Source organism: Podarcis liolepis (assembly GCF_965112155.1).
Source record: "Podarcis liolepis genome assembly, chromosome: 18".
In the NCBI taxonomy this organism is placed as follows: domain Eukaryota; kingdom Metazoa; phylum Chordata; class Lepidosauria; order Squamata; family Lacertidae; genus Podarcis; species Podarcis liolepis.
In genome coordinates this window covers 11,501,053-11,514,913 of record NC_139572.1, presented here as the reverse complement: position 1 = coordinate 11,514,913, position 13,861 = coordinate 11,501,053, and the positions used below count along the sequence as shown (strand labels likewise).

Here is a 13,861-nt window from a genome sequence, read left to right as displayed (position 1 = left end):
AATCATATTGATTTTCCGGCCTTTTCCTCTCCAAGGAGCTCCAGGGAGGGGAGGGGGCAGGGTTCGCCCCCATCCGCCTCATTTATTCCCCACAACACCTGCGAGGCAGGTGAGGGCCGAGAGGCAAGGAGCAGGGGTGCAAAAGCCCTTTTTATTTACTTTAAGCCTTGGTGAGAGCGAAAGGAAGATAGTCCTTGCCCTCCGATTTAAATCTTTAAAAAGACATGGCACAAAAGGAGGATAGAATAGGAGGGAGGAGAAAATAATCAAACTTGGGCAGCAGGTTTTTGACTCGGGGGGCAGACTTTGGTAATATGGTGCCCTGAATGAGGGCAAAATTTGGTGCCCCTGCCCCTCAATATTTATCATTTTCATATTAATTCCTTTTGGTGCAGTCACTGTTTTTCTGACCAGGACCTAACTTTGAGTAGGTACCCGTATAAATATAGGTGGTGGTGTTATTTTGCACCCCCTCAGCTCGGTGCCCCCCTGCCCTAAATCCAGTGCTGCTTGACTCCCAAGTTCCTCCCCCTGCTGGCCCCTTGCAGCACTCTGAGCTAAGAACCGGCCCCCGAGTTTGCTTCTTTCCTCCTCCCTCCTGCTCCGTTTTCCTTTAGCGCTGTGCCTTTTCGGATGTAAGCCTGAGGACAGGGACGCAGCGAGTGCCCCGCATCCTTTCCCTTCCCTCATTATGGTGGGCTGGGCTTTGGGGTGAAGGGCTTCCCACAAAGATTTCCCCCCTGCCCAATTCAGGAGGCAGGAAAGCGGGGGCTGCAGAGCGCCCACCACCTCTTCCTCCTCCTGCTGCTGCCATCAAGGAGGCTGCTGTTAGCCCCCTGCGCCCCCCACACCTGCTCACCTCCCTCAGCCACCCCCAGGTGCCCCCCGTGACCTCCCTCCGGTCGCCTCGGGTCGGCTAATTGGAGCTGAAAAGGCCCCCCAGGCCCCAGCGCCAGGACAGAGGGCTCCGGCCCAGCGCCCTGCCTGCGAGGAGGCGGCCGAGGGCCCCAGCTGCCTGATCCATTATTAATCCAACATGCTCCAGCACTTCTCTGGGCTGAATTATTGATAGGCTGGGGGGGCTCATCTGTCTGTAACAATTAGCCTTTTTCGGCTCACAAGTCTTGCAGGGGGGTCTCCTAGGGCTCTTTCCCCCTCCCCTCCCTTTCCTCCCATCCTTCGCAGAATCCTCGCCAATCCCCACCTACATTCTCTCTCTCTCTTATTCTGGTACCTAAAATTTCTTCTCATCTTTGCAAATTTATTTATTTGCTTATTTCACCCAGCAATCGCATACGAAGCAGAGGGAACAATTATAATAAGCGATGAAAACGGAAAGGTGGAAAACAATGGCGCCTAAATTTCTGATCCAAAAATCAAGTTAACCAGCAAGCAACCCAAGAACACCATCTGGCCTTTTTAAAATCCCTTTGCACGGGGGGCCAGATCTCTGGGTCACTTGGTGTTTTTTTTGAATAGCAATTATGGTCAGATGTAGATTTACTGTTCAAACCAATCGCTGTGTTGCAACGAGGCCAGCTCTGAGATTTATCTTATTTTTTTCCTGTGCATTTTCTTATTTTTAAATATCCTGCTTGATCGTTAAAAACCTCTCAGTGGTTTACGGGGTGGGGATAGAAAATGCAAACAATACTACAACCGGCTATAAAAGACAAAAAGAGGTTTGTTTGGGGGGGTGTGTAATTTTTTTAAAAGCAAAATATGAATGGTCTTCCGGGGGACAAATGGGCAGGTCAGAAGCAAAAGGGGGCAGAAAAATGACTGTGTGGTTTCATTTCTGCAGCAGCCTAGTTTCTGCACCCACCCACAGCTCTGTCCTCCACCAAGGACACATTTCACCCAGGTGAAAATATTTGGGATGTGATGCAGCCTGGAGAGAGTCCTGTGGTGCTGCTAGTGAAAAGTGCCTCTGAGCATGTAAGAACAGAAAGAGAGGCTGGATGTCAGCAGCGGGACAGGAATAAATCACACAGAGTAAGTTAATTATTTACTAGAAGAAATGGTATGCACACAAGTGTGAGGCCTAATGGGCACAGGAACTCTTTTTGGCAGTTGTGGAGACCAAAGGTCCCAGCCTCCTCACAACGGACCAAATAATTTGCCCGTCTGTGTACACAGAAAATAGTAGATCAAATCAAAAGGAAAAAAACAGGGAGATCTACACTGCTTGTTGCAATGCAGCCCTGATTATTATAGCTCTATAACAACAACAATTTATTTATACAGTACCCTGCCCTCCCTGCCAGAGCCAGGCTCAGGGCGGCTAACACCAATAAAATCACAGTAAAAACATAATAGGGGGGAACCAATTTAAAATACAGGTTAAAATGCAATTTAAAATGCAGCCTCATTTGAAAAGTAGCCGATAAATCAAGACCATAAGGGGAGGGAAACATAAGGGTCAGACTGAGTCCAGACCAAAGGCCAGGCGGAACAGCTCTGTCTTGCAGGCCCTGCGGAAAGATGTCAAGTCCCACAGGGCCCTAGTCTCTTGGGACAGAGCGTTCCACCAAGTTGGGGCCAGTACTGAAAAGGCCCTGGCCCTAGTTGAGACCAACCTTGAGACTTGGGACCTCAAGAGTGTTGTCATTTGTGGACCTTAAGGTCCTCCGCGGGGCAGACCAGGAGATACTGATGGACTCCAACTCCCATCATCCCTCTGGGCGGTCCCGTAGGTACGAGGGTCTTAGGATTCTTAGTATCATAGGATCGTAGAATCAAAGAGTTGGAAGGGACCCCAACCCCCTGCAAGGCAGGAATCTCAACTGAAGTATCCATGGCAGAGACAGCCATCCAAACTCTGCTTAAAAACCTCAGCATCCTTTTATTGCGGCACCCAAAACTGGACTCGGTATAATCTTAGAAGTTTAGTACTTTGAATACCTAAGCTGAGAAGGGGCTGTGCCTGAGAGGGCATGAAGGAACTCTGCACTCCTGTTCAGAAGCACTCTTGCCTCTGACAATGTGCAAACCTCAGCAATCCCAAGCTGAATTCTTCATAAGGTGTTCGGGAGTTCAGTGCAAAGGACCCCTGGAATGGAAGCGGAGACCCCCTCCAACACTTCTTCGTTGCTTTTCAAAAGAGAAAAGGATGTGATGTGAGCCGACTGGGCTGGTGAGAGCCTGCTCTCGGCTTGCCAATTCCCATCGCGGAGGGTTCTGCTCAGGCACGCCTTAAAACTGCCACCTCCTTTGGTGGAGAAGATGGTGCCATGGCCCAGCAGGAGCGAGGATGGGATGGCAGAGAGATTTGTTGGAGAGAGAGAAGAGCGAAAAGAATTAATCATGCAAAAACTGGCATCTGTTTGGGGCCTGGGGGGGGGGACTGTGAGGAAATGTCTCTGCAGGGGGCCTTTGAAAGCAATTCATTAACTGGGAAGCCAAAGTCCCCTTTTGCTCAGATTTCATTTTTTAAGGGAAGGGGGGGGGGAGAAAGGACCCCCCCTCCACACCCCAACTTTTCCATTCCGATCTGTTAGCAAATCAAAGGGACGGGGCTGTAATCATCTGATGTAGGAACTGCAACGAAGGATAAAGGGGTGGGGAGAGGGGGGGTTGGCATTGTCAGAAACACAAAACGCCACCCGACCCCTCCTGGGACTCAATCTGCTATTGAGCAGCTGGTCTAATCAAAATTGTCATGAAAGTGGCGTTTGAAGCTGATATATACGTTTTGTTCTGAAGGAAACAGCCCTTCAGAGTCTTTGATGGCTGGTCGGGTCTGGAAACAATTTTTGCAACTGACTGTGTGCTGCTTAATTTGTTCCAAACCTCATCAAGCCTCTGAGAGGGAACCCTTCACAGAATCCAGGCGGGGAGTGTGTGCATTTGTGCAGATTTGTGGGAGAGCAAGATTCTCCGCAAAGGTGCAGAAGGAGGAGACTGACCACCTTCTCTCAGGGCAGCTGTGGAAAAGGCAAATTCCATACAATTAGGAAAGGAATGGAAAATAAAGCTGTCGGTTCCATTAATATTGTTATACAAATCTCCAGTGAGACTGCATTTGGAATGCTGCGTACATTTCTGGAGGCCTCACCTCAAAAGGGATATTTTCCTGCTGGAAAGGGGTCAGAAAAGGGTGACCAGGAAGATCGGGGGGGGGGGGTGGAGCCACTCCCTTAGGAGGAAAGGTTGCAGCAGTTTATGGAAATGGTGCAAAAGAGGAAACACAATAGGAGTTTATAAAACTCTGCACAGCATGGGGAAAGTGAAGAGAGAAAGGGATTTCTTGGGCATCCAAGGACCTGAATGTTGGAAGGGTCAGGGCAGATAAAATAAAACCCTTCTTCACACAGTGCATAGTCAAACGATGACATTTGCTCCCTCAGGAGACAGTGATGGCCCCCAACGTGGATGGCCTAAAAAGAGGACTGGCTCCATCTTTGGTCCTCTTGGCTGCCAGCAGGAGGGGGAGTCCTGCTCTGGGGCTCAACTCCTGCTTGGGGGCTCCCAAGGAGGCAACTGGCTGCCCCCTGTGAGAAGAGGAGGCTGGACTAGATGGGCCATTGGCCGGATCCAGCACAGCTTTCTCTATGTACTTAGGCATCCCTTGAACCCAAGGAGGAGGTTCACCCATTGATATTAATCAGCAACTGGTTCTCGCGATGACTGCAGCGCCCATCCCCAAATGGCCTCCTTTACACAACCTCAGATTAACATCTGAAACCGAGAGCCACAAGGTGTGGTGGGAACCAGAAGCTCAGGTGTCGACAAAAGGGCATAAGCAGCAAGAAGGCAGGGGCAGCTCACAGGTGCACAGCAGGGACACTCAGCTTGGGAGAACAATCCTGGAAGCTTGGGAGCTGGAAATCCTGAGACCATGCGTATCTATGGGGAGTATTCTTTGGAGAGAGATGCCTCGTTTTATTTCGTTTTATTTAGAGCATTTGCACTTTCCTCTTCAGCAGCTTAAGTCAATTGTATCCCTACTTTCAGGCTTACAATCTGAGAGAGAGAGAGAGAGAGAGAGAGAGAGAGAGACTCTCAAGGAAAAGGAGACAAGGAGGGAAGAGGAAAAAAGCAAATTCAGACCTCAATTCCTAAATAGTTCTAACAATGACCAGCTGTCTCAGAAACAGTTTGGGGTCAGGAGGTGCCTGATGGAGCTGGTCTGGTGGCAGATCTGGTGGCATGAGCCGCCTCCTTCTCATTTCTCTCACTGCACAGCCTGATGGAATAGCAGTTGAGGCAGAGTCTGGTGGAGCTGCGGATTGCGCTGCCCTGTAAATGCCTGGAGCCCAGCGGGGCAGAACTTCACCATCGTATGCTTTTGCAGACTTGCCTTTGTTCTGCAAGGTGCTTTCTTAAAGCAAAAAACCACCTACCATTCCACTTCCAGGCTTAGTTGGGCCTCAGTCAGCTCTGACAGCTGAGCACCCTCCCAAACCAAGACCTTGAGAAAGACAGGGAGCTCCCTTGCCCCAAGCCAGGCCATTGGGCCACCGGGCTTAGTATTGCCCAACACTGACTGGCAGCAGGTATCTGGGATTTCAGGCCGTTCTCTCTGCCAGCTCCAACAAGAGATGCTGTCAGGGATTGAACGTGGGATCTTCTGCATGGATAACATGTTCTCAAGCTCTAGGGCTGCCAAGTCAGGAGCACCCCAGACTTTGAAGTTTAGGGCTCAAACCTGAGACCTAGGTGTGGCCCCTGGTGATGTAACTGAGGGGTGCTCCACCAGAGATGGGCACTTCCAATCCTCTCCTCCTCTTGGGCCCAGCCCAAATCTTTTTCTTCCTCTGCACTCCCTCCTGCCACAAAGCCCCAGAGATGGAGGTTAATTGGGAGGAGGACAGCAGCGGCAGAGCAAGCCGATTGGGTGCCTGGGGTGGTGGGCGGGGCCAACTGGCCATGGGGCAGGGCCAGCTGGGGCAGGACACTCCATGGGGCCTTCAAGGAGTCTGCCTGCCTTCTCCTCCTCAGCCGCCCTACAACTGAGGGGGAGGTAGAAGGTGGAGCATTTGGGTAGCGCGGAGCCTGCGCGCACCTAAGCCACCGCCTTTCTCCCAGGAGAGACAAGTGGCTCGGGTGCCCTGCAGGCCCCACGGTGAGTGCTGCCTGGCATTTTGTCACCCCCAGTGGTGACACCCGGGGCAGCCAGCCCCCTACCACACACCCCTTCCTCCGCCACTGATGGCCAGAGGGGAGGAGGGCTCCTGAGAGTCTGTGAAATAATTTGCAGCTGGATCCTGCAAAGATGAAGCGTGCAAGCTGTGTGCACAGTCTTCCTAATCATAATAATAAACTTTTTTGAAGGCACTCTCTCACCCCCCACCTGGAGATTCAATTCCACCATCACCCGGGGGGAGCCAGGCAAACCTAGAGACTTCAGGTCAGCCCTGGAGGTTTGGCTGTTCCCTTAAAATTAAAGTAAGATTCTAGTCCTTATAGATCTGAATTAAGCAACCTATTTAAAGAGAGACACAGAGGGGGTCTAGCAGTCAAGAAGGTGGTTTCTGCATGTGCTGTAGAGGGAAATGAGGGGCAGGTGGGGCTCATCCACCTGGGAAGGGAACCCATCAGCCAGGAGGAAAACTCTGGTCCTCAGCCTTGCAGGACAAGAAAAGGCTCAGGAGTAACGCCTACACAAACCCACAAGTCTCTGAGGCACTTGGGTGGCAACTTGTCCACTTCCTTCCAGCAACTCCTGCAGCCAAGCTGGGGCCATATTCTTCTTTCTTTTGGACCACCTGAGTGAGGCTGAGAAGGGGGTCTTGTCCTCAGGGCAGCCCAGGACCCCCAGACACGCTGCCCAGGCTTGCACCCTGGAGAGGTCACTTTGGTGCTGCAAACACAGCGCTTTCACCCCCACAGGTGCACTCCATTTTCTCACAAGACAGACAGATGCCAACATTTAATACCTGAAGGAGCATCTCCACCCCCATCGTTCTGCCCGGACACTGAGGTCCAGCTCCAATGGCCTTCTGGCGGTTCCCTCCCTGCGAGAAGCAAAGCTACAGGGAACCAGGCAGAGGGCCTTCTTGGTGGTGGCACCCGCCCTGTGGAACGCCCTCCCACCAGATGTCAAAGAGATAAACAAGTACCAGACTTTTAGAAGACATCTGAAGGCGGCCCTATTTAGGGAAGCATTTAATGTTTAACAGACTATTATATTTTAATGTTTTGTTGGAAGCCGCCCAGAGTGGCTAGGGAAACCCAGCTAGATGGGTGGGATATAAATAAATTATTAATAATAATAATGATAATGACAATAAATAGGAAGTTGCCATATATCCCATCCGATATATTGTTCCATCTAGCTCAGTACTGTCTACACGGACTGGCAGCAGCTCTCCAGGGTTTAAGAAGAGGGCTCATGCTGGGGATTGAACCTGTGACCTTCTGCACACAAAACAGATGCTCTGATCCCTGATCCCTATCACTTCTCGGTCCTTTTCTGGGTTTGCCAACTTCACTTGGGCCAGGGCGGTGGGATCTCTGCAGCAAGACAGCACTGGATCTCTCTCTCTCCCCCCCCCCCCCTCTCTCTCTCTCTGACAGCAGAGAGGGTAAGCTGCTATCTCCCCCAAGGCCCCTGAGACCCTCTCTCTGGAGTCAGAATGTTGCAGCCCAGATGTAACAAATGGCATTTATGAAAAGCCAGAAGACGCCCAGTGCAGTGAACAGAGGAGTCCCCTGCATTCCCTATTCAGCAGAGATAACAGCAAAGTCTGCAAATCCCTTTGTCATTTGAGTTTCAGTTTCTGTCCTTGTCTGTCTCCCTGCCTGGAAACCTCTGCTCCTCTGACCTCACAACCCTCCCCCCAAACCCTGAAGCTAGATGTCACGCAAGCTCATAATGAAGTTTCCCCATTAATTACCACCATTAAGCATCCAATTAGTGTTTAAGAACCACTGGCAGGCAAGAGAAATGGGGGGGAGGAGTTGGCACAGAAAAGGGGAAGGGGGGGCACCACGGAAAAAAGCTTCTTTCATTCTGCAGCTCAATGCGCCAGCTTGTCATATCGCTCATCCCACAGCCCCCAAACGCAGCTGGCAAGTTTTCAGCACAAGGAACCAGAAATTGATTGACATACAAGGAGACGGAAGCAGGGCTGCTGTGGACCTGCCTGTGGCTGGATAGAGAACTTTTCTTCCCAGGCTCTCCCTTGGAGCAGGTGCGGCAAATTAAAAGCAATGCTCCCTGAGCATGTGCAGAGTGCCGCTTCTTGCACATGGCCACTCGAGAATTGCCACAAACCTCCGACTCGTCTGGGTTTAGGAGACCCTTTCCAAGGGTCCAAAGACACCTTCAAGAGAGTGAGCCTGAAGACAAACTTGGAATTGTTCAAAGCTCAAACTGAAACCAACTTAATTCGTGTTCCGTTAATTGGGCAACCCAGGTGTAGTTCAGAAGAGCCCGGCTGCTGGATCAGGCCTGGGGCCCCTCTAGCCCAGCCAACCAGATGCCCCAATGGGAAGCTCTAAACGCAGGATCCGAGCCCCAGAGCAACACTCTCCTCTGGGGGCCTCAAGCAACTGGGATTCAGAAGCCACTGAGACATGAGACAAGGCAGGAAAAGATGCTCAGTGACTTATTAGGCCCATGACTCTTTATCCCATTATGAGTCACGGGGCCATGGAGACAGCGCACATGACCTTAACAGGGCTTTTTAAAAAGCTGCTATTTTGTTAATGTTAATATGACTTTTGGGACGTGGGTGGCGCTGTGGGATAAACCACAGAGCCTAGGACTTGCCGATCGGAAGGTCAGCGGTTCGAATCCCCGCGACGGGGTGAGCTCCCGTTGCTCGGTCCCTGCTCCTGCCAACCTAGCAGTTCTAAAGCAAGTCAAATTGCTAGTAGATAAATAGGTACCACTCCAGGGGGAAGGTAAATGGTGTTTCTGTGCGCTGCTCTGGTTCGCCAGAAGCGGCTTAGTCCTGCTGGCCACATGACCCAGAAGCTGTACGCCGGCTCCCTCAGCCAATAAAGCGAGATGAGCGCTGCAACCCCAGAGTCGGCCACAACTGGACCTAATGGTCAGGGGTCCCTTTACCTTTACCTTTACCTTAATATGACTTTTGCTGTAATTGTGACATTCAGCTTAGTTTTTGTTGTCGTTTTGTTAATAGTGATTTATAGGTTGTGATAGTTTTATTGATGAATTGTTAATTATTTTATACGAGTTATGCTGTATTGCGTTGTTCTGGTATGTTTTATGATGCTACTGTTATTCACTGCTTGTAAGGCGCCTGAGGTTCCTCTGAATGAAAAGCAGCATAGAAATGGAATCAATCAATGTAGTCATAGAATCATAGAATTGGAAGGGACCCCAAGGGTCATCTAGTCCAACCCTCTGCAACGCAGGGGTCTTTTGCTCGAACCCACAATCCTGAGATTAAGAATCTCAGGCTCTAACATGAGCCATCATCCCATACCCATCACCCCAGATGTCCCAGTGAAAAACCGACAAGCTGGTCCTAAAGAGCAACACTCTCCCCTCCTGTGGTTTCCAGCAACGGATATTCAGAATTCAGAAGCATCTCTGCCTCCAATTCTGGAGGCTGGGAGCCATTGACAGCCTTCTCTGAATTTGTCTAATCCTCTTTTAAAGCCATCTCTGCCTCTTGCAGGAGTGAGTTCCATAGGTTAACTATGCACAGCTTGAAGAAGTCCTTACATTTTTCTGCCCTAAATCTTTTTTTAAAGACATTTTTATTAGTTTTTTAAACATATCATTTCCAACAATCATATAACTTCTTATCTTTTACAATATTTTAGACTTCCGTCAACACCTCTGATGATTTTCCGTTCTTTATCACTTAGTCTGCATTTCTCTATTACTCTTAATTATCATTAACTAATAATTCTCCTCATAGTCTTTCTTGCAATATTTCAAATAGTCCTCCTTACAGAACTTCTTGCAGTCCTACTAGCGTAATCTGTTGCCCTAAATCTTATTTTTGAAGCAATTCGCTGGAAAACTGAACTGATTTTCTCCAAGCACTACACTCAGCCAACAGCTTTCTCTGCAGCTCAGATGCCGGTCCTCTCCCCAGCCCCTCAACCAGTTCTGCAATCGATTCGAGAGGTTTGAAAAATGAACGCCAAATGGTCCGCTAATCAAGATAAATGAAGCCTGAAGGCAGCCACTGTCTCTTCTGGTTACACAGAGAAGCAAGAGCTCCCCTCTGGCTTGCAGAGGGAGGCTTGGGCGACCTTGGCATGGAACGTCCTTTGATGTTAAAACCCCTGCACCACAGGCAATGGAAGCAGACAGGCACTGCGGAAATGGCACCTGAACCACAGAGACCTGGGGACCCAGGTTTGCTTATTAATCATAGAATTGTAGGGGGACCCCAGGGCCATCTAGTCCAACCCCCTGCAATGCAGGAATCTCAGCTAAAGCATCCCTGACATACACCATCCAACCTCTGCGTAAAAACCTCCAAGGAAGGAGATTCCGCCACCTCTTCTGGGAATCTGTTCCACAGTCTAACAGCTCTCACTGCCAGAAAGTTTAGTTGGAAAGTTTAGTACTTTAACTTGAAGCCATTGGTTCAGGTCCTGCCCTCCGGAGCAGGAGAAAACAAGCTTGCTTGTGACAGCCCTTTCGATATCTGAAGATGGCTATCATATTCAGCCTCCTCTTTTCCAGGCAAAACATACCCAACTCCTTCAACCATTCCTCATAAGGCTTGCTTTCCACACCCTTTACCGTCCTGGTCACCTTGTTCCAGTTTGTCAATATCCACCTTAACTGGACACGGTATTCCAGGTGTGGTCTGACCAAGGCAGAAGAGAGTGGGACTATCACAGCAGGAAACTAATTTTGTGGATGCAGCCTAGAATGGCATTGGCTTGTCTGCTGCTGCATCACACTGCTGGATGATGGTTTGTCCGTGGTATTTATATGACACCTAGGAACCCCCAGGCTGACTTAGGAGGCGTCAAAATCACCACGAAAGCCATTTGAAAATGGTGCCGTTTGAAAGAGCTTAAAAAATCCATTTTTTTGCAAATTCTGACCCAATTGGCCCCTCCTGGCCTGACATAGGAGGCTGCTTTCTACTGAGCTAGACAATTGGTGACCATTGGCCCATCAAGTTCAGTGTTGTCAACACTGACTGGCAGCAGCTTTTCAGGATTTACAAACAGGATCCCGCCCTGCCCTATCCATGGATGTCAGGAATGGAACTGGGGGCCTCCAATATGCAAGGCAGATGTTCTGCTGTTGAGCTATTGCCCTCCCCACTCCACACAGCTGCCTGCAGTCCAGCCCTGACACCCTCCCAGGATCTCCCTGTTTATTATATAATGCATTTATATCTCACCTTTTCCTCCAAGGAGCTCATGGCCCTCCCTGCTCCCAGTTCAGTCCCCACAACAACCCTGTGAGGTGGGTCAGGCTGAGAGCTGGTGACTGGTCCAAGGTCACCCAGTGAGCTTCAGGGCTGAGTGGGAATTTGAACTGAGTCTTTCCTGGGTCCTAGTCCAATACTCTAACCACTACACCACGCTGCCTCCATGCCTCATCTGGGAATGGGACAGCCGTGTTAGCCATGATGACTCCTCCGCCTCAGCCTGTCACCTTAAGCCTGGCAGTTGCATTCGTCAGTAGAGCGTGAGATTCGTGGGTTTGAGCCCCATGTGGGGCAAACGATCCCTGCATTGCAGGGGGTTGGGCTAGATGACCCTCGTGGTCCCTTCCAGCTCCACAATTATTTAACTCTGTCTGCTGTGGTTTCTTTGGAAAGATGGACTTGCCTGCTTTCCAAGACAGACCTGGGAAGTGGGCGGCTAGCTCTCCCTGCAAACGACAGAAGTGCCTTTTTTGTGGCTGGGTGATTCTGAGCATGAGCCGAGCGTGAGCGCAGGATGCTTCCTGCACGGGTGAGTTTAAAGCGCCCTCCTGTGGCCAAACGAGGGCTTGCAAGTAAGCAAAGATGCACACGGGCTGATTCCGTGCGAACATTTCCCTCGGAGTAAATACAGTGCGTTGGATCCCACCGCAATCCATAGCAAATTTGTTCGCCAAATGTGGGGCCTCACACAAGAGGGTGTATCAATTTAAGGCAATCCAACTAGGAAGCTGATTTATACTGAGTCCACCTGGCTGAATATTGTCTACACTGAAGTGGTACAGAAATACCTTTAAACCGTTTTAAAAATAAAAACATTTAGAATCATGTGTGCCTCTTTCCACGAGGATGATCCCCAACAGCCAACCACAAGCTTGCAAACAGCAGCTATGGAGAAATTAGAATAATGCTTTAGACTGAAGTAGACCCTGTGGGTGAGCTGTGTCTGTAATGCAAGGGTTTTTCAAGGTTTGTTTTGTCGCCATGTGGACGACTGCGCACAAGGCTTAGCATCCATACATGCATTTGTCTTGGAGGAGAATGCTTTTAGTTTGGTTATTGTTATTAAATTCTTCAATAAAGTCTGTGAAGAAAGAGGCAAGAGCTTGCAAGCAGCCATTGCTAACCCTAGTGGGGGAGTCCATCATGCAAAATCTGTGGATAATTGCTGCAATGATATATGCCTGTTTGTGCTCATGTTTTGGAGAAAGCAATATCCTGTGACTGAACTTTAAAGGTTTGGGGACTTGTACTGTCAATGAAGCTCCCAGCCTGCTTTGCTGACAGGTTGTGATGGAGGAGAGAGAGAGAAAGGATCACTTTGTAATTTTATTAGGTGGGGCCTGGATCAGTTAATTTCAGTCTGATTGGTCTGGGTAGATGGACAGCAGACTCTGATTGGCTGGAGGTTCCAGTCGGTCAGTTGGCAGTGAAGTGTCAGGGAGAATAGTTTGGATTTCAGAATCATAGAACTGCAAAGTTGGAAGGGACCCCATGGGTCATCTAGTCCAACCCCTGCAATGCCTACCTGGGATGTCTCACTGAACTATGATAATGCCTTTTGCTGGCCTGGATGGCAAGGGTTGTGTAAGCGTCATGTGGTTGGAACGTAGCCAACCACAGGAGCCAACCTCTGGGGACGCAGTTTGAGACTGCTGGGAGAGGAGAAGCCTTAGAGAGGGACCTTCACTCCTGGCACTGGCACCATGGGGCAAGAGTTGTGCGCTGTTTCCTTGAACTTCACTGACAACTGAGCCTTGCATCTTTCCTGCTGACCTGTGTCTGATTCCAGCCCTGACACTCCCTTAAAAACAAAATAAAACATGGAATCCCTGTGACTGGTGCAGCAATAAAACTACTCACACATTGGCAAAGCTAAGCAGGTCAGGTCTGGTTTCACATTGGACCGGGGACCACATGTGCCTTGCAGGGGGCTGGACTAGACTGACCCTCGAGGGTCCTTCCAAGTCTGTAGGGACCTGTGGAAATTACCCCCAATCCATTCGCAGAATCCACCCCCCCCCCGATCAATGGCGTTTCTTTGAAGGGAAGGATTCCTCCTTGCCTGCAGAAAAAGAATCCTGGATCGGAGCCCTCTTTGGGTGGGTGTGCTGCTGGTATGTGTGTAAATGCTACACGTGAGTAGGGACCGTCATGCTAAGCTCCTGTGCTGCAATGCCTGTTGCCTTCCCTGAGTTGGAGAGCAAAGCTGGAGTTGCACAGTTCGGGTACTCATGCCTCCATTAGATTTGAGCAGCATCGTGTTAGATCTTTATCCAGTTCGTTTATTTTTTGGGTGGTGGGGAAGTCCTTATCCTAAATTCTGGGGCTCAGTGCAAAGCACCCCCCAAACCTTAGAAAGCTGCCTTATAACAAACTCGGCCAGCGTGCTCTTTCTGGCTTCCTCCTCTCCCAGGTTTCAGGTGAGGGTCCTCCCCAGCCCTGGCCTGAGTAGCTCAGTCGGTTAGAGCCTGGTGCTGAGAATGCCAAGGTCTGAGCCCTGTGTGGGGCAGCTGCCTGTTCCTACATTGCAGGAG

At 50.0% G+C, this 13,861-nt stretch overlaps 1 long non-coding RNA gene across 1 annotated transcript; it reads right to left on the bottom strand.

Annotated features, from left to right (window-relative positions):
- Positions 1 to 4,551: 4,551 nt before the first annotated feature.
- LOC310697627 lies at positions 4,552 to 8,358 on the bottom strand. Its single transcript, XR_014521113.1, has 3 exons — positions 8,222 to 8,358; positions 6,296 to 6,378; positions 4,552 to 4,965 (listed from the first exon to the last, which is right to left on the bottom strand). It is a non-coding gene; the product is annotated as an uncharacterized lncRNA (long non-coding RNA).
- Positions 8,359 to 13,861: the final 5,503 nt, after the last annotated feature.